The 23,550-nt window shown below is 42.6% G+C and overlaps 1 protein-coding gene across 3 annotated transcripts in view; it reads left to right on the top strand.

Moving 5' to 3' along the window:
- Positions 1 to 346: 346 nt before the first annotated feature.
- SLC16A7 (solute carrier family 16 member 7) overlaps positions 347 to 23,550 on the top strand; it is a 504,734-nt gene continuing 481,530 nt past the window's right edge. For 2 of the 3 annotated variants that reach the window (XM_069629854.1, XM_069629851.1), the window contains exon 1: positions 348 to 593. The gene's annotated coding sequence lies outside the window, so the exon portion shown is untranslated. Of the gene's footprint in view, positions 594 to 23,550 lie in introns of all 3 variants that reach the window. The other variant, XM_069629859.1, reaches the window with a different exon arrangement.

The following is a 23,550-nucleotide window of genomic DNA, read 5'->3' as shown; positions in this document are numbered from 1 at the left end:
CTGCCACCAACCTTGTAATGAGGCCCAAAGTAACCCTTCGTTTTTCTTTCTTCCAAAAGCGGTTCCTTCAATGGTGTTGGTGCAATCACCTGCATTTAAAACAATTCTACGCCCTCGCTCTACCGATTAAGATGATTTTGCGTTTTCAATAGTGTCGAAAAACATGAAAAAAATATAAATCATAACATTAAATAAGTAGGTGTGACACAAAAATGCCCGTTCCCTTCGGTATATAAAACCAAGGGGCAGAGAATAATAAACCGTGGCATTCAATTCCCTTCAATGAAGCCTTGGGAACGCGTCAGGAGGCAAGATGAAGGTCGAGTGGGTTTGCTGGGGGGCGTCGCCCCCCGCCCGCGTCACGAGACAGCAGAGCAGGGATACCGGAGACAACCGCCCTTCCCTACCCGGCTGGGAGAGACTACTACGCCAAGCTGCTGACTGGAGTTTCCTCCTCACTGGGGGGCAGTGGGGGAATCTCTCACGCCTCATCGTTCAGAGCGTCGCGAACGGGGAGCCGGTGGTGGGGAACAATCCCCCATCGAGGAGGAGAAGCAGCAGGGACCGCTCCCTCCTTCCCTCGCCGGATGCAGGTACAGAGCAATCGTTGCGAGCGCGCAGCGTGTCCCGCACTGACGGGCAACGGTCGCCACGAGCCTATGCACGGGGCCCGCCCTCTGAGGCGAGGATGCTCTGCCGCCATTACCCGGCTCTATTGTGTATATAGAGGGCGTAAAAGAACGAGCCGCGCGCGAGGGTTAGGTGAGGGGCGTGGCTTTCACTCCACGCCGGGCCACGCGATGCGCAGCCGCCTGTCACAACAGACGTGGAAAAGCCAACGCGCGAGGCTAGGCGAGGGGCGTGGCGTTTTCAGGCCACGCGAAGCGCAGCCGCAAGTCACAGCTGTGGCGGTTGGCAAAGCCAACGCGCCGCGCGAGGTTAGGGGAGGGGCGTGGCTTTCACTCCACGCCAGGCCCCGCCAAGCGCAGCCGCCTGTTACAACACATCTGGCGGTTGGAAAAGCCGTTGGGATGACTGGCTGCCCTGCTGACGCAGGGGCGCGGTCCTGACGTCATAGTACGTCATGTGTGTGACGTTGGCCGTACCCACGTTAGCTATGGGGTACCCGGAAGGAACCTGCCACGCAGATGTTTTCCATCACCACGTTTAACTTATTGTTAAAAGGCCACGTTATATGAGGAGCATATTATAAAATAGGACTGGACGGAATACATGCCAACCCTGCTTATTTAGGCAGGGGACTCTCTATTTGTATGATAACAATGCTGCCATTTATTACTGTCTGTCTCCCCAGTGGCTCGCTGGATCTTTTGAACTACAACTCCCATGAGGACACCATTGACTTTGATGGCTAGGGCTGACGGGAGTTGTATTTTTTTACATTTTTATAAAGCGCCACACACCCATGTGCCACAGGGTGCACACATCCCAAACCATACATGCCAACATTTTGCAGCACATGGGAGGAAGATTCTGCTACAGAAAGCAGGAGAATGGAATTCTCCCATTGGGTTGCATTGTGGTACAACTTATTTTGTGCCTGAATAAGTAAAAGTAACATTTAAAAAAACATATTTTTTTGCATTTCAAACAAACAAGACCATATTACAATATCACAGCAACATTTTTTACTGTAAAACTTGTGGGGGTTTGTCATAGCTCTCAACCTTTCATGGTCAGTGGGCGGTTGAAAACAGCCGATTTTACATTTGGCGGGTGAAAGCCCATTGATTTCTATGGGCGTGTAGCAAGCTTGGCGGGTGAGAGAGCTGCCTAAGTGGCGGGTGACACCTGCCAAAAGCGTGTGAGTTGAGAGGTATGGGTTTGTTTTTAGACCACTAATCAGTGGACAAATTAAATTGTGTTTACTTTTGTATCAAATCCTCCTCTGGTGATATAAAATGTTGACATGTATGCCGGACACGCTCTCAGTTTATGCCACGTGAAGCATGAGGCTTGTGCAGTTTTGCTAGTAAGATTCAGTCCATTATGGTATTGACAGTTTTGCTTCTCTCCAGACTTCAGCTCCCATGATAGAAGGAAAACAGGACTAGAGAAATAGAGAATGCTGGATTGGTCTGAAGCTCAAATGATACCCATTTGTGCAGTGTTGGAAATGGAAATAATGTACTCGGGGAACTGTAGGGTATTTTGTGGAGATTTGGGGCCTGACGGTATTTTATTACCGCCGAAAAATAACTTAGCAATAATCACTCTTTGTATTCAGATTTGGCCATGTGCAACAATAATACAATGGACATGCATTATTTCAGCATCCAGACCTGCATATTTGGTATACGTGGTTGGTGGTATTTTGGTGAGCATAATTCCCTTGTTTTATTTGTGGCCCCAATGTCCAGAATCCCTTATCTTCGCTTAGATTTTTCGTGTGATTAAGACACGCACGGGACTTTCATTTTTCTACACTGACTGCATATTTCCGTGCACACACACAGCTCCCCCAGTTAGGTAATTACCTTATCTGTTCAGAGGCTTCTCTCTGTGAATGTGGCTCTCTTGGATTAACTCCAGCAAAAAGGAACGCTTGCCTTCTCAAGCCGGGGTCATTGCCTGGAATTCTCAGCTTTTTCAGATAGGAATGCCTCAGCCAGTGGAAAGGTTTTTCTTTCAGCTTTCCCCAGTCTCGACTGCAGCAGGACACCGGAATTTGCATTCAGTCAGGACCCCACAGCCAGGTCTTCTCCCCAGTAGTGCAGAAAGATGTCTGCCTGTCTTTTTCCCTGCTACTGCCCACTAAAACTTTCCTCTCAGCCCTCTTTATGACGTGTCCCAATGAAATCCATCATCTCTCATCCTCCTACTCTTCAACAATAGCTTCGCTTATACATTTGCAATTGTTGCAAATCTGACTTCCTCCTTCCTGCCGTTACTGTGCACAACAACACGGATAATCAGGCAGAGAAGAGAAGAAAAAAAATCTGCACACTCATTTAAATGGTTTTCAGAGTATGCCTAATTCTGCAGTAGAGAACACATTTTATTAGTGGGTTATATTAAAATAAGGTTTTATTAGTCAGGTTAATGGTTAATAGGTTAGCTGTTAATTTTCAAATGTGTCTCTAGCAATATAGGCATTTCAGGTGAAAAATAGTGTGCATTTTTAAATGAACACGTGTGCTTTTAACTATAAAAATAGATTTGCATCTTATATGTTAAAATCGTTTTTTACTGAATAGTCTGTCTTTCCTTGTTAATCTGCTAACCCATATAGCAATGCACCGCACCCTTGTGGTGGTGGTGCTGCAAAAAAAAATTGTGCTACTTGTGCAGTATTGCTGTACTGTGTACTGTAACACGCCAAATATCCTTACATATACCCTCCTTTTGTTTTTAGAACTTGGCTATAATCCAAGCCAATTCCTAAAAACAACTTGTTCTATTTTTTTTTTACAATATAGCAATCCAACAAAATGAATATTCATGTGCATCAATGAAAATTTGCAATCAACATTTCATCTGAGTCCATCAGTTCATAAAATGTTCCACATTTGCCTTCTCAGTGGAAGTGGCATTACTTTAAGTTTAAATTTTCCAAGTCAATTAAAAAACAATGAAATAAAACAACTAACTAAAACAAATAAGTAATATAACAAGTTAAAATAAATAATTAAAATAATAAATACGTGGAACTTCATATGCCGGAACTTTTGCTTTGTCTCTTTTGGTATGTCTCGACCAGCGATGTTATTCGGTTCATTCGAGTACTCTTTCATCTTGGCAATCTTGAATCCACAGTAGTCATCTCTTTTGGCATTCCGGTTATTTTGTCTTCACCTCCACCTGGAGGCAGGCATCTTTTGGTCTTCATCCAGGGGACTCCAGGACTCCATCGTCTCCCGTGGCCTCTGATCCCGGAACCTCCGACCAAATAATGTTAATTGTCTAAATCAAAATAGAAAATAAACAGATTAAGTACATAGCACAATACTAACTTCATCCTTTTGCCAAAAATAAAACATGCTTGGTAAAAATACTTCGTTTTTTTTTTTCTTTTTTCTGAAATTAAACACAAGTTAAAAGAAAACAAACACATATAAAACAGCATTCAATATTTAATACACTTTCTCTCTGCACACCAACCACGAGCTTCCGTTATATGTGCATTTATTAATTTATTTATTTATTTATTTATTTATTTATATTATATATTTTCACATATATCACAGTGTTTATGTGCCATCATAACAATCAACTTTTTTTAACTTCTTTGTCACTGCCTCCTGATCACACCCATTTATTTTCTCAAGGGACTCTATCCGTTTCCACATGCTCAAGCTGCCTGATCTCATGTCTGGGATGGCATGGTTTGATTTGATTTACATGGACAAACTGCTCTATTGCTGTTTCACCTTCATTTTTCAAAATTTTATACACTACAGGAGAGACTTTATCTATAATTCGAAATGGCCCCTGCCAGGCTGCCAGAAATTTAGAATTTTTCTGTTTACTTTTTCCAAAATGAAACTTGTACACCTGATCCCCTACATTGTATTCCTTTACTGATGTCTTTTTGTCATAATATGACTTAGCACTGTCAGCAGCTCTTTCCAGATTTCTCTGCACAAAAGCAAATGCATGTTGCAAATGCCTCCTCAGTTCATCAATATATTCATGAACTGTGGATGCACTCACTAGAGTTTGCTCATGTGTTCTGTATAGTAGGTGTTGTGGTAACACCATTTTCCTACCTGTTAAGACCTCATGGGGGCTAACACCTGTTGCTTTGGCAGGAGTCGACCTGATTGCCATCAAAACCAATGGTAAACGCAAATCCCAGCTGGAACCTGCTTCTGCCACAAATTTCTTCAAAATATCCACAACAGACCTATTGCTTCTTTCAACTGTACCAGAAGACGCCGCCCGATATGCGATATGTAGTTTCCTTTTCACACCTAGTATTTGCCATACCTTACTCATTAGAGTACTTGTGAAATGACTTCCTCTGTCTGACTCAATTCTTTGTGGCAACCCAAACCTTGAGAACACATGGTTCACCAGCAATGTGGCTGCTGTTTGCGCACTACAATCTGGTGCGGGAATGCACTCAATCCACTTTGAAATCAAACATACCACACTCAAAATATAGCGGTGTCCCCTGCTCGACCTTTTTAAAGGACCTACATAGTCTATTTGCAAATCTGACCATGGGAGAGTTAGGCCTCTTTTCATCAATGGTGCTCTATGCATTGGTGAAGCAGGTTTAAATTGGGCGCATACTAGACATCCTCTAGTATATAATTCCACATCTTGGGACATATGTGGCCAGTAAGCATAATCTTTTAGTATTTCTAATGTCTTTTGTGAACCTCTATGGCCTGCAGTTATGGCATCATGTGCATGGTGTAGCATTAGTCCTCTGAATAAAAGGGGTACTACCCACTGTATTTGCCCTGTTATGGACTCTCTAATCATGAGTCCATCCTGTAATCTAATTCGTGTTTTGTTCTTTAATAACACCCTCAACTCTTCTTTTCCCATACAATCATTTTCTGTTAAAGGATTTTGTTCAGGATCTATCAAATGATTATAATAGATTCCCAAAATTTGATCATTCTTTTGTGCCTCAATCAAATCTTGGTCTGGCGTGTCATGACTCCACTGCACCACCGGTTGATCTACCTCCTTTGGTGCTTTAGAACGTGTGACTGCATCAATTTGTATTTCACCCATTAAATAATCAATAGGTAGCAATTCTCCCATCACAGCCCCAATCTTAGCCAGATGGTCTGCCTTATCATTTCCCTCCTTATCCTCTCCTGGTGTTTTTAAATGCCCACGAATTTTTCTCCAGTATATTGTTAAATTATTTTCTGACACCAATTTGTCTATGGCTTGTATCATTTTTCCATGTTTAAGTGGCTTTTTGTTGTATGTAACCATGCCTCTTGCTTTCCAACCAGGCAAATACTCCACAAAGCTATTCCGTGCATAGTCAGAATCAGTCACCAGGACAATTTCACTGAACTTTTTATCAACTGCAGTAGCAATTGCTTTATAGATGGCTGCCAATTCCGCCACCTGACTGCTCCTATCTCCAATCCTCATCCCTATACTAGGAACGCCTTCACATTTCAACCAGACATTTCCTATTCCTGCCACTAATTGTTTATTACTGTCATTTTCAATGTGAAAAGCACAACCATCCACATATACAGTTGGCAAATCCTTGCATGTTTTTTCATCAAAAGCTTTGTGTGGTGATTGTTCAAATTCCTGTAAACTAGCTTCCACATCCATTTCATTTGTTATTTGTTCAGCTGCACAGTCATGTAAGTCAGCTAACCCTTGAGCAATTGGGCTCTTTTTATTTTGTCCATATCTTACTTCTACGGGAAAACCTTGTAATGCCAGCGTCCATGAAGTGATTCTGGATTGCGCTAGATTGCCTGATCTAATTCTTTTACTCTCTAAAAATTGCAAAGGTTGATGATTTGTTTCAATAATCACCTTTTCTCCCTGAACAATGGGGCGGAAATGTTGTAGCGCCCACACAGTGGTTAATAGGGCCTTTTCGCATTCATTAAATTTCATTTCAACTTGGGAAAATGCCTTACTTGCATATGCAATGGTTTTGTGATTCAAATCGTGTTTTTGTGATAACACTGCTGACATACAATGTTCAGAAAAGCCTATTTCTATAAAGAAATCCCTGTCCTTTATGGGGTATGCTAAACATGGTGCCTTTACAAGACATTCCTTCAATCTAGCCACTGCATCAGACTGCTCTCTTTCCCATCTCCAGGGAGTATTTAGTTTAAGCAGTTTAGTCAATGGTTGAGTGATTTCTGCATAATTCTCAATGAACCTTCTGTTATAGCCTGTCATCCCTAATAAACTTTTTACTCCTTTCACATTTTTAGGATCTTTTAATCTTTGTATGGCCTCTATTTTCTTCCTTTGTGGATTTAGCCCATGTTCAGTCACTTCATGCCCTAGAAAGTTCACTTTTTTCTTGCACCATTGTGCTTTTTGCAAAGATACTTTGGCGCCTGCTTTCTGCAATTGGCCAAGCACATGTCTTATTTCATCAAAATGGCTTTTAAGGTTTTCATTTTTTATCAAGACATCATCCACATAAACTATTGTTCCTCTTTCCGCTGCATCTGGCATGGCCTTTCTCAAAAATATGCCAAATTCACTCCCACTATTGATGTACCCGAACGGAGCTCTAAGCCAGGCATATTGAGTCCTGTCAAATGTAAAGGAAAATAGGTGTTGTATCTCCTCTGCCAATGGCACACACCAATATCCAGATGTGAGATCTAACGTGGTAAATACATTTGAACCATGTATCTGAGCTAGGCCCTGATCAATGAATGGTAGTGGCCATCTAGATACTGGTACTCTTTTATTTAACTCTCTTAAGTCTGCACACAGCCGCCATTGACCATTTGGCTTTAACACACCTAAAATAGGCGTATTGGATGTGCTATGAATGGGCCTAATTATTCCCCGTGATTCCAAATTTTTAATAATCTCTGCCAATGATTCTAAACATGCCAGCGGTAGTCTATACTGGCGTACAAACACTGGATTTCTGCTACAACCTTCTGGTAGTGTGGCCACATGTAAATCAGTTAAACCACAATCATAAGCATCTTTTGCAAATACATCCTTAAACTCCATAAATATTTCCCTCAGGTCGTCTCGATCCTCATCGCTGTCACATGCATCCGCTAAGGAGATCTGCTCTTCTACCATTCTGGAAAATTCTGGAAACTCTTCTGGTAAAGGAATCTCAGCGCTTTCCTCTAACTGTGTGGCTGTGTCTTTTTGTAGAGCTGCCACTTTCAAATATTTTGGCAGATCAGCTTCCACTTCAATGGGCTGATTTCCTGTTTCATTTTCATTTAAATTAAATATTATGCAATCCTCTTGATGGCAGCACACTGTCTCATTTGAATCATAAGGATACACAGAATGAACTTTAAATATTCCTTTGGGCTGAGAGTCCAGGTGTTCTGGCAACTCACCCTTGGCATCTACATATTTTTCAGGAATATTCCCAATCACCATGTTATTTAAATCTGCCGTATAATGTGATTTTTGTATGGCCATTCCTAATGGGGAGTTTTCCTCTAAATGAATATCCTGACAACCTTTATTATTTACCATGATTTTTACAGATCCCTCACCAATGTCTACCAATGGAATGTATTCATAATCCAGGCCTTGCTGTTTTATGGATTCATTCAGGCATACCAATGCATCAGAGCCTTTCATCTGCTGTCCATTTTTGCATTTCAGTGTTATTGCAAACTGTTTTGTAAATGCAGGAACAATAGTATTTTTCCTCATCTGTAATTCGACTGCATAAGGAACTAGTTGTGCACAATGATAAGCCCTTCTTTTGTCTTCAAATTCAGGCGCCGGCCCACCTAGGCGTGACCATATTTTTTGATTAAGGAAATCTAACACCATACACATTCTGTGCATGATGTCATTGCCCATGTAAAATTCATTTTGTGCTCCACTCACTATCCATACATTATGGTAAATTGTTTTCTGCCCAATGCTAATTTTAAGCATGCATCTGCCTGTAATTCGGTTTTCAAAGTTTGGACTGTCCAACCAAGAAACATATTGGTTTTTAATCCTAAATTTCGGGATTTCTTCCCTCTCCATAATTTTTTGCAACAATTTCTCATTAATGAAACTCCTTTCATGTTCAAGCGCTAAAGTGGCTTTTATTGTTTTAAGATAATCATTTATACCAACGTGAACCCATGGTTGCTCATCTTCCATGTGTATCTCTGCCAGAGTGGTAATGTGTTTTTCTGAATCTGTTTTAGGAACAATATTCTGTTTGCATGTATTCTCTTTTAAGTAAAAACGTAATGTGTGCTCATCTATAGCAGTCTGCCAATCTTTCCTTGGGTCCAAGTATATTTGTACAGGTAGTTTTTCATTGTCGCTCTGATCTTTGTCTTGACACATTAATATGACAGTGACACTAGGTATGCAGCTATTCTGGAGATATACCTCCACAGCATCATTTGTTTTGGCAACGGTGTGACATTCTTTTATATTGCTGTTTTGTGATTTTAGTTTCTTAGGTATCTGGAGTGCTTTAAAAATGTCATGCACCGCTTCTAAGTGATCCTCAATGCAGCATTCACCTCCCTTTTTAAATGGTTTGATCAGGGCTTTAATGGATTTCATTATTTTTATGGGGCTACTTGTTGCAATGCATGGAATTGCACTATTTTGTGAGTCAATCCTGTTTTCAGGTGTATGAGATTGGTGACTGCCCCCAATGGGAGTATCAAATCCCCCAAGGGCGCTGCAACCAAGTTCAGTCACCGGCCCTGTCACTGGGGCACTAGCTCTTTGGGCAGAGCTAGAATTCACCTCCACTCCATTGAATGTGGTACCCTGCCGCCTCTCCTGGGACCTGGGAATGCACATTTGCTGTTCTAAGTCCTTACACTTTTTAAGGAGTCTGGTTGCTTCATTCTGTAAATAATTATTTTCATCGCTCATTTTATTAATCGCCTCCTGCATGTCACACATTTGCATTTGGCATTCATTGAACTCTTTATTTCTTTTGTCTCTTTCTTGAATCATTTTAATCATTTCTTGTTCTGCACTCTGGAGATCACCTTCTTTTTCACAATGTTCTTTTTGTAAAATCTGCATTTCTGAAATAACCTCATCTTTATCCTGCCTAATGTGATCCACTAAGGCTTTTAAGTGTGTCAATTCTTGCTCACTATCTTCAAATTGTTTCTTGCTTTTGGATAACTGAGTATCAAAGTCTCTGCATTTTAATTGCATGTCTTTTTGGCATACATCCAATTCTGCTCTCAACATTTCCTGATTTTTACTTGCCCCGTCTAATTCAGTCTTTAACCTGTTAATTAGCTGAGTATCATTCTCTTGCATTCGCAGGGACTTGTTTAAAATAAACCATATTTTGCCGCATAGCCGTATTAAACAGTCTTTCTCTGCACTTTTATCGGCTGCATTCAATAATCTTGTAAGGCAGACCTGAATTATGCTGCCTTCTGCAAAAATATTGTCTAGTTTTTCTTTCTGCACCTCACCTTGAATGCGGTTACTCCATTCTAACGTGGTATTCGAAGACCAATTCCCATGTGCAAATAACTTTGCCTCTAAATATTGCACTAGATCTGAGAATGTGGTTTCCCTTTGTGACATTCTGAAATTCGTTTTTAGTGGCACACTGCTATTATAATATGGGTTCCCTTTAATGTGCAAATGGCAGTGTGAGACACGCTTGCCACGCCCAGTAGGTACTCTGTGATCACTTTCCCGGCCTGCAACGCACCATAAATATGTAGGGTATTTTGTGGAGATTTGGGGCCTGACGGTATTTTATTACCGCCGAAAAATAACTTAGCAATAATCACTCTTTGTATTCAGATTTGGCCATGTGCAACAATAATACAATGGACATGCATTATTTCAGCATCCAGACCTGCATATTTGGTATACGTGGTTGGTGGTATTTTGGTGAGCATAATTCCCTTGTTTTATTTGTGGCCCCAATGTCCAGAATCCCTTATCTTCGCTTAGATTTTTCGTGTGATCACTAGAGAGACCTCAGACCTGCATTCTAGGGATACCACAATTTCCAGTGATAGTGTTGGTGCGCCACCATGGGCGAACTCACTGACTTATTTACGACAGAGAGCTATATGTGGTAGTCTTGTGGTAATTTCCACTACCTTATATACGGTAGGGAGCTATGTTCAGAGAGTCTCTCTTCCCGTTGGCTCATGTACCTCCAACAAGTTATGCTACAGTTACTCACAATTATTCATACTGATTCTGACATGCACACATCTGTCTTAAAATGACCATTGCACTGTTTAAAAATCTCCCCACATCATTGGCATTGTAATGGTAAATAGAAAATAAACCACCCGTCTGTTTTCAAATATTTTCTGTATTATAAAAGTTGCATTTAGACATGATCTCATTCTTTACAGAAATAAATAAAATGGTACAGTAAAAGCATTTTCTATGACACACTGCAATTATAGTGGCGGAGAACAGAACTTAAATTGCAACATTAGCACTTGATTAAGACACGCACGGGACTTTCATTTTTCTACACTGACTGCATATTTCCGTGCACACACACAGCTCCCCCAGTTAGGTAATTACCTTATCTGTTCAGAGGCTTCTCTCTGTGAATGTGGCTCTCTTGGATTAACTCCAGCAAAAAGGAACGCTTGCCTTCTCAAGCCGGGGTCATTGCCTGGAATTCTCAGCTTTTTCAGATAGGAATGCCTCAGCCAGTGGAAAGGTTTTTCTTTCAGCTTTCCCCAGTCTCGACTGCAGCAGGACACCGGAATTTGCATTCAGTCAGGACCCCACAGCCAGGTCTTCTCCCCAGTAGTGCAGAAAGATGTCTGCCTGTCTTTTTCCCTGCTACTGCCCACTAAAACTTTCCTCTCAGCCCTCTTTATGACGTGTCCCAATGAAATCCATCATCTCTCATCCTCCTACTCTTCAACAATAGCTTCGCTTATACATTTGCAATTGTTGCAAATCTGACTTCCTCCTTCCTGCCGTTACTGTGCACAACAACACGGATAATCAGGCAGAGAAGAGAAGAAAAAAAATCTGCACACTCATTTAAATGGTTTTCAGAGTATGCCTAATTCTGCAGTAGAGAACACATTTTATTAGTGGGTTATATTAAAATAAGGTTTTATTAGTCAGGTTAATGGTTAATAGGTTAGCTGTTAATTTTCAAATGTGTCTCTAGCAATATAGGCATTTCAGGTGAAAAATAGTGTGCATTTTTAAATGAACACGTGTGCTTTTAACTGTAAAAATAGATTTGCATCTTATATGTTAAAATCGTTTTTTACTGAATAGTCTGTCTTTCCTTGTTAATCTGCTAACCCATATAGCAATGCACCGCACCCTTGTGGTGGTGGTGCTGCAAAAAAAAATTGTGCTACTTGTGCAGTATTGCTGTACTGTGTACTGTAACACGCCAAATATCCTTACAGAACCCTCTCCACTAAGGGGTGGGGGTGTAGGGTGATGAGGGTGCGGAGCCGAGGGGCATAGTTCATACATGCCAACCCTCCCGATTTAGGCGGGAGACTCTCGATTTTTAGGTGAAAAATATTGCTATTTTTCACGGTCTCCCGCCTAAAATAACTTTAGCCCCAATGCATTTCTATGGGGAAATATGCATCTCCCAATTTCACTGTGGAAATCTCCCTCCCCAGTGCATCTGAATGTTGGCATATATGATAGTTTCAGGCCAGATCATGCAGCACAGTATCTCTTCATAGTACCCAAGCCTGGTGATTTGCATAAACGTAAAGAGCACAAGGGACTTAAAAATGCCCACATTTTTTAATTTGAAACATGTATTTTGTGTTTGTTTATTATTTGTATCACGCACCAAACCCTGAGGTAACTGGGTGCTTGAAAAACTTAGAGGTTACACATATAGTGAGGTAAGGCACATTGCAATCAAGTATGTAGACAACAAGTGGGACCCTGGTTACATGTGGGTCAGATAGTAAGAGATACTGTACAATAGTATAACTAATCAAGAGACAAAGAGCAGTTGCACAAATAGACATAGGTCAGATAGCATAATGATGATATCTTAGTGATGAGGCTTGTTGCCCAGCCAGTCTTTTATTGTGGCTTTGAAGGTGAGGAAGGAGTGTTCCTGTCTAAGAGGGATGGAAATAGAATTCCATCATTTGGCAGTTTGGACAGGGAAACTGGCTCCTCCGGCTGTTTTTAGGTTAAATCTTGGTACCACTAGGTTGTAGGAGTGAGATGATCTGGTAGTATGTGCAGGTTGGTGTTTACAAATTTTGATGGACAGGTATTTCGGGGCTGAGTTTGTGAGGTATTTGTGTGTGTATAGCCAAGGTTCAAATGTGATTCTGTCACGGATGGGCAACCATGTTTAATAGTGATTCAGCAAGTAACCCTTTTGAGTGAGTAATGGAAGTTGCACTCTGCTCTTTTCATTTGTCACAAAACTCACTCTAACCACAAGTTATTAAATTGTAAGGCATATATACCAAATTGGACAGGTGCTAAACACTATGTGAGGCGTTGTCGGTTTCTGCATTCAGTCTTCCGTGCCGAGTTTTCTGAAGCGCATGCTGCTTGTGCGCCCACTTGAAAACATATCTATGAGTTTCCTGTGCAAACCCCTGGCTCTCTGATGGGAAGACAAACTTTAGCAGAGCTCCGCTTCCTACCCCAACTTTGTGGACATTTACAGTGTACTGGTCTAGTCTCTTGGGCAAAAGATGCACATAACATTTGCCCATGTTTTCACACTGGGACAGATAATAGGCACAGTGACTAGAATGAAGTCTGACAGCAGGGATTTATCATATTCCTACTCAAATCTTAAATTTTGGTCCATTAACTTGAGGCACCTGTGCTCCAAACTTTGAGGCTAACACTCAACCAGGAAGTTTTGAGGTGTCGCCATCACAGAAAGGTAGGGAAGACATGTCAAGTTCAAAGGTCTGTCAGACTGGACTAAAAGCTTCTGAACAGAAAAATATATTTTCACAAAATGCGTCTATGTTTAGTACTCGCTTATGTGTTCTACCTGCAGGTCACAGATATAAATCCTGGTTGGGCTGACTCAGAGGTCTGTAGATTCACTACAGTTAAATAGGGGAGTAGTAGCACCAGTTTTTCACAGTGCTGCAAATAATAATAATTTGTTATTTAAATAGCACTTCCTCCAAAGCACTATATATAGAACATTTGTATATATAATTATGGTTGTAGGTCAATTGGTCAAATCTAAATGGTCGACAGGACAAATAGTCGACACCAAAAGGTCGACAGGTCAAATGATCGTTTTTTTTTTTTTTTTTTCACATTTCTTTTTTGGGGGGTCCCCCTAACCCCCCTTTTTTTTGCTAAAAACCCCCTTTTTCTCTAAACGAAAACCTAAAATATATATATATATATAAATTTAAAAAAAATTTGATAATTTGTCCTGTCGACCAAATTGTGTCGACCATTTGTCTGTCGACCATTTGTCTGTCGACCATTTGACTAGACACCTATTATAATTATTAATGCTTAACTGTAGTTGGTACTCATTTATCCACTTTCATAAAGTAAAAGTCGGATTTGTCCCTGCCGGAATAAGATCACATAGATCACACACAGATCTCAGCAGTGAGCACTTAACGCACTGAGCTATCTCACCGCCTAACCAGTAACAAACCGACAAGTATGGCTTTAGGATGTGCAGTATAAACAGCAGTTCTTTGAAAGTGAGTGCATCATTTTAGTCTGGAAAAGCGTGAGTAATCAGTGGTGTTTTATTTAAGCTGCTGTCTGTTTAGCCCACTGTGTGAACTTACACAGGACTTCCTGAGATGTCCAGCCCCAGTAGTCTCCAGTAGTAGGATTCCATGGTTTTAATCAGACATCCAGTCGTGAGTCGCCATTAAACTTAACATGGACATGGATTTTTGCCAAAAGTGTAAATGTACTGAGAGGTATGAAACACAAGTGAAACTTGAAGAATTTGGACATCAGTTTTACGTAATATTCTCTGAAATTTGAGGACAGCGCTACTGCTTGCCTTATATACTTTTACAGATTTTTTTCGCCTTCAAACGGTCTCAAACCAGGAGGGGCCTCAAAGGCGCAATGTGGGTTGCTTTGTATTTATTTATTTTTACATTTACAAAGCGCGCTAAACTCGTGGGCATCAGGGCACTATTACAGTACAGGTTATACTGTTCTTACATCACAAGTTGCACAAACACATTTTTAAAATTTGTTTTTAATTGTCAGAGAGGTGTTGGGTGGAAGATGGATAAGAAAGTGTTCCAATTGAAGAGCTAGGTTTTCAAGAGCTTGCGGAAGTCCCCGTAGGACTGCTCGGTTCTAGGTGCAAGTGGGAGAGTGTTCCAGAGTTTGGCTGCAATGACTGGGAAGCTTGAGCCACCAGCCTTATCCCGTTTGAACTTCGGCATGATGAGGCAGTGGGTGTAGACAGTTCTGGTCGGTCTCAATGATTGAGCTTTCGTGATTTTTTGTGTGAGGTAAGGGGGGGCAGAGTTGTATGTTACAAGGAGGTGTCCAGGTAAGTATCCAGCATGACCAAAGCAGTGGGAATCTTAGTACGCCTAATGTGTGGTCAAAGGAGGGAGACAATGGAAGAATAAATCCATATCTGTGTGCTCCCAGCTGGGTAACACATTCTAGATGCCCGCAGCTCACGCAGTATATTTCAATGCATCACATTGAGTGCCATGAGCCTCCTGGTATCATAAAAATGCAGATCTTATTTTTCTCCATCCAAATAGTGCTCATTTTATTGACTGCCTAACGATAGAAGGCAAATCTGGTCTATGTGAGAAACCTGGAGGTGTCTCACCGGCTAGTCCCCAGGAATCTGTCATCCAGGTGGCCAAGACACGGCCATCACTATTGGATCCAGTTCCAAGGGGTGGACTAGTGCTGGAAGAACACCTGAATTAGGGGTCTTCGGGGAGTGGATGTGGGACAATAGGGTGAGACGCGGTATCCCCTTCACTGTAATACATTTTCCCCATCCTGCCAGATAGGATATCTAGAAGCTCATTCCCCCAGCCACTTTCCCAACACAAACACTTTCTAATGGACAGTTCATCGTGAGCGACAACGGACTAACACCCGAGCCTTATACCTGACATGTCCCAACACAAGGATCAGGAAGAGTCAGGCAATTACTGATAATTACACACACCTGACTTCCATCACACTTCCCCACATGGATTAAAGGCAGAGCATGAAAGCAAACTCTGAGCAAGGCAAAACAAATAAGGAAGCAGCAGTTCGGAGATGGTGGTTTAGCACGAGGAGAAAGGGGGCAAGACCAGAAAGGGTTTCAAGGTGGGAATTGCCCATGGCCTTTTCAGAGGAAGAAAACCACTACTTTCACAAGCCCTCGAGAATAAAAAACATAAGACCAGGAATTTAAATTTGCAGAAAGGTGCATTGCGTGTCGACAGTACCCGTGGCTCTCCCGCATTGATAGCCGAGGTGGGGAGGAGCGATTGCCGCCCTGGTACTGTCCATGGCTCCTACAACAAAGCCACTCCTTTTAAAGTCAGCACAGCCGGTGAGTCAGGGAGACTGATAGCAGACCGGTCTGTATTAGAACCAAGGTTGCAAGCAGCAACATTGTATGAAGAAATCTGCAAAGAACAGAGTGTAATGTGTATGTGATGAGCGATGTGAATATAACTGAATATCCAAGGAGTGATTGAACTTTGAAACCAAGGTAGATGCCATATACAGATTGGTCCGGCGCCACGTGGGTGCTCATTCGAAGGACTCTGTTAGCCCTCCAACTGAGATTGTAAAATTGTGAACTGTGAAATCAAAGTGATCCTGCAACTGGTCAAGCCACACCCTGTGTACATTCGATAGTCTTCGATTGCTAATACGAACTGTAATTGGTCCGAGCATGGCTGAGGAAGACTGATTCTGTAAATGGGATCTGAGCCCGGCTTACGGGTATCCAGGGTGAACCGTGAGTCACCTGAGAAAAGATATTCTATAAGCATTGGAGAAGAGTATCTGAGCCCGGGAGAGGGGGATCTAAACTAAAGATTGTGGTAGAAAAGGGATCTTAGCCCGGCTGAGGGGATCTAGGGTGAGGAGTGAATCGCCATACTTGAATAGTTGGAAGGGAGCTTTTTCATTTGTTTGATGCATCAGGCACTCTGGATCAAGAGACTTTTGATAAGTTAAAATAATTGGGCATAGAAGGCTCTGATGTGTGTAATAGAACTTTGTCCTCATGCCAAAGAAGCCCACGAGTGTGCTATTCTCGGGTGAACCACCTTGTCCTGTGCTGAAAACGTGGGTAAGGGAGGCCAACGGCCTGAACATCCTGACTTATCATTTTGTGAACACTTCTTTATTTTCCATGAACATTACCCCCACACTATTTGTAACTTAGCGGTAATGATTGGCAATAGGTTTTTAAGTATGGGCCCTTCTACTTTGACGAGACTCCACTAGGACTGCATTATTATTATTATTTTTTTGGTCGTAGCTTGCTGACATCTTAGACTTAGGTTTAGATAGGCGTTTATTATCCCCTTGATAAAGTTCAGTAAACACGCTTGAACTGTGGTCACCTGTGTCTGTCTTACTTTGATACAATGCCTTCCTTACATATGATGTCAGGGTTGGGATGTGACTCAATTGAAACAAATTGGGGAACCCTACAATTTCAGAAGCTTAGTCATAGAGCCTCCAAAAATAATCAATAGGCTTTGAAAACTGTAGCAGTAGAGAGGCTACTATCCCTCCTGGGAAAAGAGGAATGATCCCCTCAGACTTGGTTTTAATACCCCCTCCTGGGTGTATTACGATTGGCCCCAAAATCTGTCCTGGCTTGGAAGTTCAGAATAGACCTTCTAGCAGGCGTTACCGATCCCAACGTCCGGGGAATCATAAAGGTACTCTTACAGAATCATGGTGACATCCCTTTTGAAGTACATTGTGGGGACCAAATTGCCCAAGAAATTCTGGAAAATGCCCTATTTCCTGATTTTAAAGAAAGTGAACCAGACACAACAGAAAGAGTTACCTTAGGCTTTGGGGAAGCTGATAAACCTTCTAACATCGAAGGGAGAAAGGGAGAAGAGCCTACCATCTATTCCGACCTAGCCTTCGCCCAGCGAGACGATCCAGCCCTCAGTGAAACTTTTTTACAAACTATTCCAGAAGAAGAAGGTATAGAAAAGGGGAGCCCTTTTTTCCTTCTAAAATCAGAAGTTGCTATAGAGAACAGAAACATATATAGAAGGCTTAGGTAAAACACAATTAGTAATCCCAAAAACCCACCAAAAGATCGTACTAGAGATTGCGCATTCCCATCTGACAGGGGGGCACTTGGGACAATCCAAAACACAGGCACATTTCAGTGGGAAGTTTTACTGGCCAGGTATCCACGCTGATATAAAAACCTTTATTCAGACGTGTCAAATATGTCAGAAAACCAGCACTCACATCCCACTGCAAGCCCCTCTGAATCCTTTACCAATCATAGAAGTCCCTTTTTCAAGAATTGGGATGGGCATCATTGGACTTCTAGAAACAACTAGACTGGGCAACAAATATGTCCTTGTGATTGTTGACTACGCAACCAGATACCCCAAGTCATTCCCTATGCGGAACAATAGCACCCAGCAAATTCTAAAGCACCTCCTACCATATTTTTCCAGGCCCGGCTTTCCTAAGGAAATCCTGACGGATCAAAGTTCACATTTTAGGAGCAAGCTCATGGCTGAAGTCAAAGAGCTACTCCATATTACCAACTTACAAACTTCCTTGTAGCATCCCCAAACAGATGGTTTGTTAGAGAGATTCAATAAAACACTTAAAATGATCCTAAGAAAGTTTGTAGAGAAAGACAGGAAGGTCTGGGACCAAATTATCCCCATGGCACTATTTGCAGTAAGGAAGACCCCTCAGGCATCTACTGGATTCTCTCCTTTTGAACTACTTTATCGTAGAGAACCTAGAGATGTCCTGGACATGCTCTGGGAGACCTGGGAAGACGAGAAGAAGCACCCATTCCCCTCTCGTAAACCGCTACCAGATTGAGAGAGCATATGAGACTTGTTTGAGATTTAAAGGCTGATTCATGGAATTTATGCGCCGGAAAACGGGGATTTGTGCGCCATTCTGCCGGCAAATGCCCATTTGTTAAACTGGGATTTGCTGGCAGAATGGCGCTCAAATCCCCGTTTTTCGGTGCACAAATTCCATGAATCACCCCTTGGTCTGTACTCATATGGAAAAAGCCCAAATCCAACAAAAATCCACTTACGACAACAGAAAGGGGAGCTTAAGATCATTTTCCATAGGACAAAAAGTACTAGTCCTCTTGCTTGTTTCTAAGTGGCATGGGCCATGTGAAATACTGGAACGAATGTGAACCTGTACTTGTAAGGTAGCCCAACCTGACAGGAAACAGAAGGTACATCTATATCATGTAAATCTCTTAAAAGAGTTGAAGGAAAACCAGTCAGCCACCCATGCCACAATACCATACTGTTTGGTGCCAGAAGAAAAAGACAACTTTTAACTAATTCCTCCAGAGCTACCTATTCAACAAGAAGATTTAAAATATTTAGTCACCTCCTGTCAGGTTGCTTGATTGTCGTGAATAGTATGATACCTCTGTCCCCAAGTACCACAGAGAGAGAATACAAGATTACTACCTATGCGATCATTGAGGCTACAGGTGGGTAGTTCTTGAAGCCCGGAACCACGGAATGTCGAAACCCAAGGCAGCTGCAAAGGAAAACCTTTATTAGCAATCAAATGAGTACAGTACAAGAAAACAAGCAGGATAAAGAGCAGTGCTTACCTAAGCTGATGGGTGATGGAGCCCTGAATCCTATGATGTGTGATAATTCCGTGGAGGGGCACGTTAGCTGGTTTCCCCGATGACAATAGGGAGAAGAACAGTAGACTGGGTATAGACCCAACCTGCCCTCCTGTAACTGATGAAACGAGTAAAAGGACCAGAATCCAAGTACTTGGTAACGTAATGCAGTAAAGAGGAAAAAATGCCAAGTCCATTCAGGGAAATCCAAGGCAGTCCAAAAGGCGTTCCGAGTTCAATTGATCCAGCAAAACAGAGCCAAAGGATGTGAACAAAGCAAATCAGTGTAGCAGTCCAAGAGTCGAGAGCCGTGAAACACAAAGTATTCGAACGCCGTACAGAGTCCTCCAAAGAACAGCTGTGAAGCGCGGAAGTGCGGAAGTTCAGCGCTTAAGTAGTGGGTGCTTCCGCGTCACATGATCCACGAGTGAGACGGATGATGGCGTCACGTGATCCGCCAGCGCGACACGTGAGCGCTGTTTAGATCTCAATGATCGCGGAAATGACTTTCTGCGCGCAGCGTCCTGCAGCCGGCGTCTGCGGGCTCCCTCCTGCAGACGCCATGGCAGATGAAAGTGAAGGAACGGGGAACCCCTGAGTCTGCGTATGTGGCCCTTGGGGTAAACCCGCTCACGTGACACCCGTCCACTGTGAGTGACAGGAAATGGGAAAATGGCTGGGGTAACTGAGGCATTGTGAGTGTTGCCTGTCCTAGATGCAGTGTGAGTGTTGCCTGTCCTAGATACAGTGTGAGTGTTGCCTGTCCTAGATGCTTGTGAAATAGGGACGGAATGAGAGGATTGAGAGGATAGCGTGACACCTCCTTTCCCTATGTATTCTCGGAGAAACCAGAGAAGTAAAAGGCTCCTATCACTACATTAGATCTCCTAAGGGAAAAGTGGTTAATCTAAAACCGTATTGAGTCCCGGAAGCCCGTAAACAGATAGTGGTTGAGGAGGTGAATAAGATGTTAAGAGCACATATTATCGAGCCCTCTTCAAACGCATGGTCCTCCCCTATCATACCGGTCACCAAACGTGGCCATTCCTGGAGGTTTTGCATAGATTTCCGCCAAGTTAATGCCATTTCCGACTTCGATGCATATCCCATGCCACGCTTCAATGACCTAATTGATAAACTCGGAAACGCCACTTTTCTATCCACCCTAGATTTTAAGGGTAATGGTAGGTCACAGTATATGGGCATGATAAATAAAATGCAGCTTTCTCAACACCCCTAGGACTATTTCAGTTCAAAGTCCTCCCTTTTAGATTACACAGCACTCCAGCTACTTTCCAAGGGCTTATGGACAACATAATACAGCCCTACTCCGATTTCTGTGGAGCTTATATTGACAATATTGACATTTATAGTAAAACTTGGGAAGATCACCTTTTCCATCTTTTTAATATTATGAGAGCCCTCAGAGCGGCCAGCCTAACTACCAATCCATCAAAATGCAGATTGGCCCTGAAAGCCTTGAAATACATCAGCTTCTTTGTAGGGAATGGCAGTGTACAACCTCAATGCGAGAAAGTGAAAGCCATCTTAGATACCCCTACACCTAAAACTAAAAGAGATCTCAGTGCATTTGTAGGGTTAATCGGTTATTACCGTAGGTTTATCCCAAACTTCTTGGACAGGACAGTAAAGCTGACCGACAAACTAAAGAATGCCGAACCCCAGAAAATTCATTGGACTGACAAGGATGATATATGTTACAACAACCTAAAACAAACCCTGTGCCAGAAACCAATCCTGAAGGTAGTAGACTTCTCAAAAGAATTTGTATTGCAAACAGATGCCTCCATTACAGGGTTAGGAGCACTGTTATCACAAGTCTGCGATGGATTAGAACATCCAATCTTGGTTACGAGTCGTAAACTTTTCCCACGTGAAAAACATTACTCTGCGCTGGTATTAAAGGCCCTTGCCATCAAGTGGGCCATTATCCGCCTTAGATACTACCTCCTAGGAAGAAAGTTCACACTTGTCATGGACCATTCCCCACTAGTTTGGATTAGCCAATGAAAGGATTCCAACCCTCGAGTCATACAATGATTCTTAGACCTGCAACCCTACTGTTTCACTGTGGAGCACCGAAAAGGTACAGACCAAGGGAATGTAGATGTCCTCTCCCGGTTCCCCTGTGAAACAGATGTGGTTACATCGGATGGGGGAAGGGAAGCGAGAAAACGGAAGGTGTCTCACCCGCTAGTCCTCAGGGATCTGTCATCTAGGTGGCCAGAACACGGCCATCTCTATTGGATCCAGTTCCTGGGGGTGGACCAGTGCAGGAGGATCACCTGGATTTGGGGTCTTCAGGGAGTGGACGTGGGACACCAAAGTATGAGACGCGGTATCCTGTTCAATGTATTACTTTTCCCCATCCTACCAGGTAGGATACCTAGAAGCTCAGCCCCCCGTACCCTCTTTCCCGACACACTTTCTCACAGACAGTTTATAGTGAGCGACAACGGACAAACACGCAAGCTTACACCTGACATGTCCCAACACAAGGGTCAGGCAGAGGTAGACAATTACTGATAATTACACACACCTGACTTCCATCACACTTCCCCACACAGATAAAAGGCGGAGCATGAAAGCACACTCTGATCAAGGCAAAACACACGAGGAAGCAGCAGTTCAGAGATGGCAGTTTAGCACGAGGAGAAAGTCGGCAAGACCAGAAATGTTTGCAAGGAGGAAATTGTTCTTGGCCTTTTCAGAGGAAGAAAACCGCCACTTTCACAAGCCCTTGAGGATAAGAAACATAAGACCGGGAATTAAAGCTGCAGAAATGTGCATTGTTTGTCGACGGTACCCGGGACCTTCCTGCATCGATAGCCAAGGCGGGGAGGAGCGATTGCCGCCATAGTACTTTCCTCGGCTCCTATGACAAGGCCGCTCCAGTAAAGTCAGCACAGCCAGTGAGTCGGGGAGACTGATTGCAGACCGGTCTGTGTTAGAACCAAGGTGGCAAGCAGCAACATTGTATGAAGAAATCTGCAAAGTACAGAGTGGAAGGCGTAGGTGATGAGCAACGTGAATATAATTGAATATCGAAGGAGTGATTGAACTTTTGAAACCAATGCCATATACAGAATGGTCAGGCGCCACGTGGGTGCTCATTCGAAGGACTGTGTTAGGCATCCTACTGAGACTTGTGTAAAATTGTGAACAGTGAAATCAAAGTGGTCCCGCAATAAATAATAATAATAATAATAATAATAATAATAATAATTTAGCATTTATATAGCGCTACGAACCCTCAGGTATCTGAGCGCTGCTTATTATTACCCACGGTGTGTGGTGCTCATTTATCAACCTCGCCGGGATTCGAACCTGCGTCAGCAGGCTCTGCACAGATGTCAAAGCGAGCGCTCTACTCGCTGTGCCACTTGACCGGCTTGGGTCAAGCCAAACCCTGTGCACATTTAAGATTGCTAATACGAACTGTAATTGGTCTGAGCCCGGCTCAGGGAGACTAATTGTGCAAAAGGGATCCGAGCACAGCTAAGGGGGATCCGTGGTGAACCATGAGTCACCTGGGAAAAGATATTCTATAAGCATTGGAGAAGAGGTTCTGAGCCCAGAAGAGGGCGATCCAGGGTGAAGAGTGAATCACCCAACTTGAATACTTGGAAGGGAACTGAGCTTAGAGCCCTTTGGGTAACACACATGCAGTGGATGGGATGCAGAATAACTCTGACACCAAATAATTGAACCAACTCAGGAAGATGGCAAAGATTATTGTTTTAATGCCAACTTTCTAAAACGGACTTACAACGGACATCAACGGACGTTCGCTCAGTTCTCTTGGCGCATATCTCACAAAAATACATTTATATACTAAAAAATCATCATAAGTGACGTCATGCTATGTGGCAACTGAGAAAAACCTACGAGGAGTTGTGATACGCTCAAGGGGAACATCTAAGTATACTTTCTATAAGGGGTTGGTATTGGATATCTACTGTCAAGTGGAGAGTTTATGCCTACCTCTAAAATGTGTCACCTTCTACACTAGTAAGTACACAGTATATCATTGGCTCTCAAACCATAAGGCCTTTCATTATACGGCCCTCTACAATTGGTTGGCACGCTCGTGCCAT

The sequence above is a fragment of the Ambystoma mexicanum genome, chromosome 12, assembly GCF_040938575.1.
Source record: "Ambystoma mexicanum isolate Mex_15411 chromosome 12, UKY_AmexF1_1, whole genome shotgun sequence".
Lineage (NCBI taxonomy): Eukaryota > Metazoa > Chordata > Amphibia > Caudata > Ambystomatidae > Ambystoma > Ambystoma mexicanum.
This window is presented reverse-complemented; position numbering and strand designations above follow the sequence as displayed.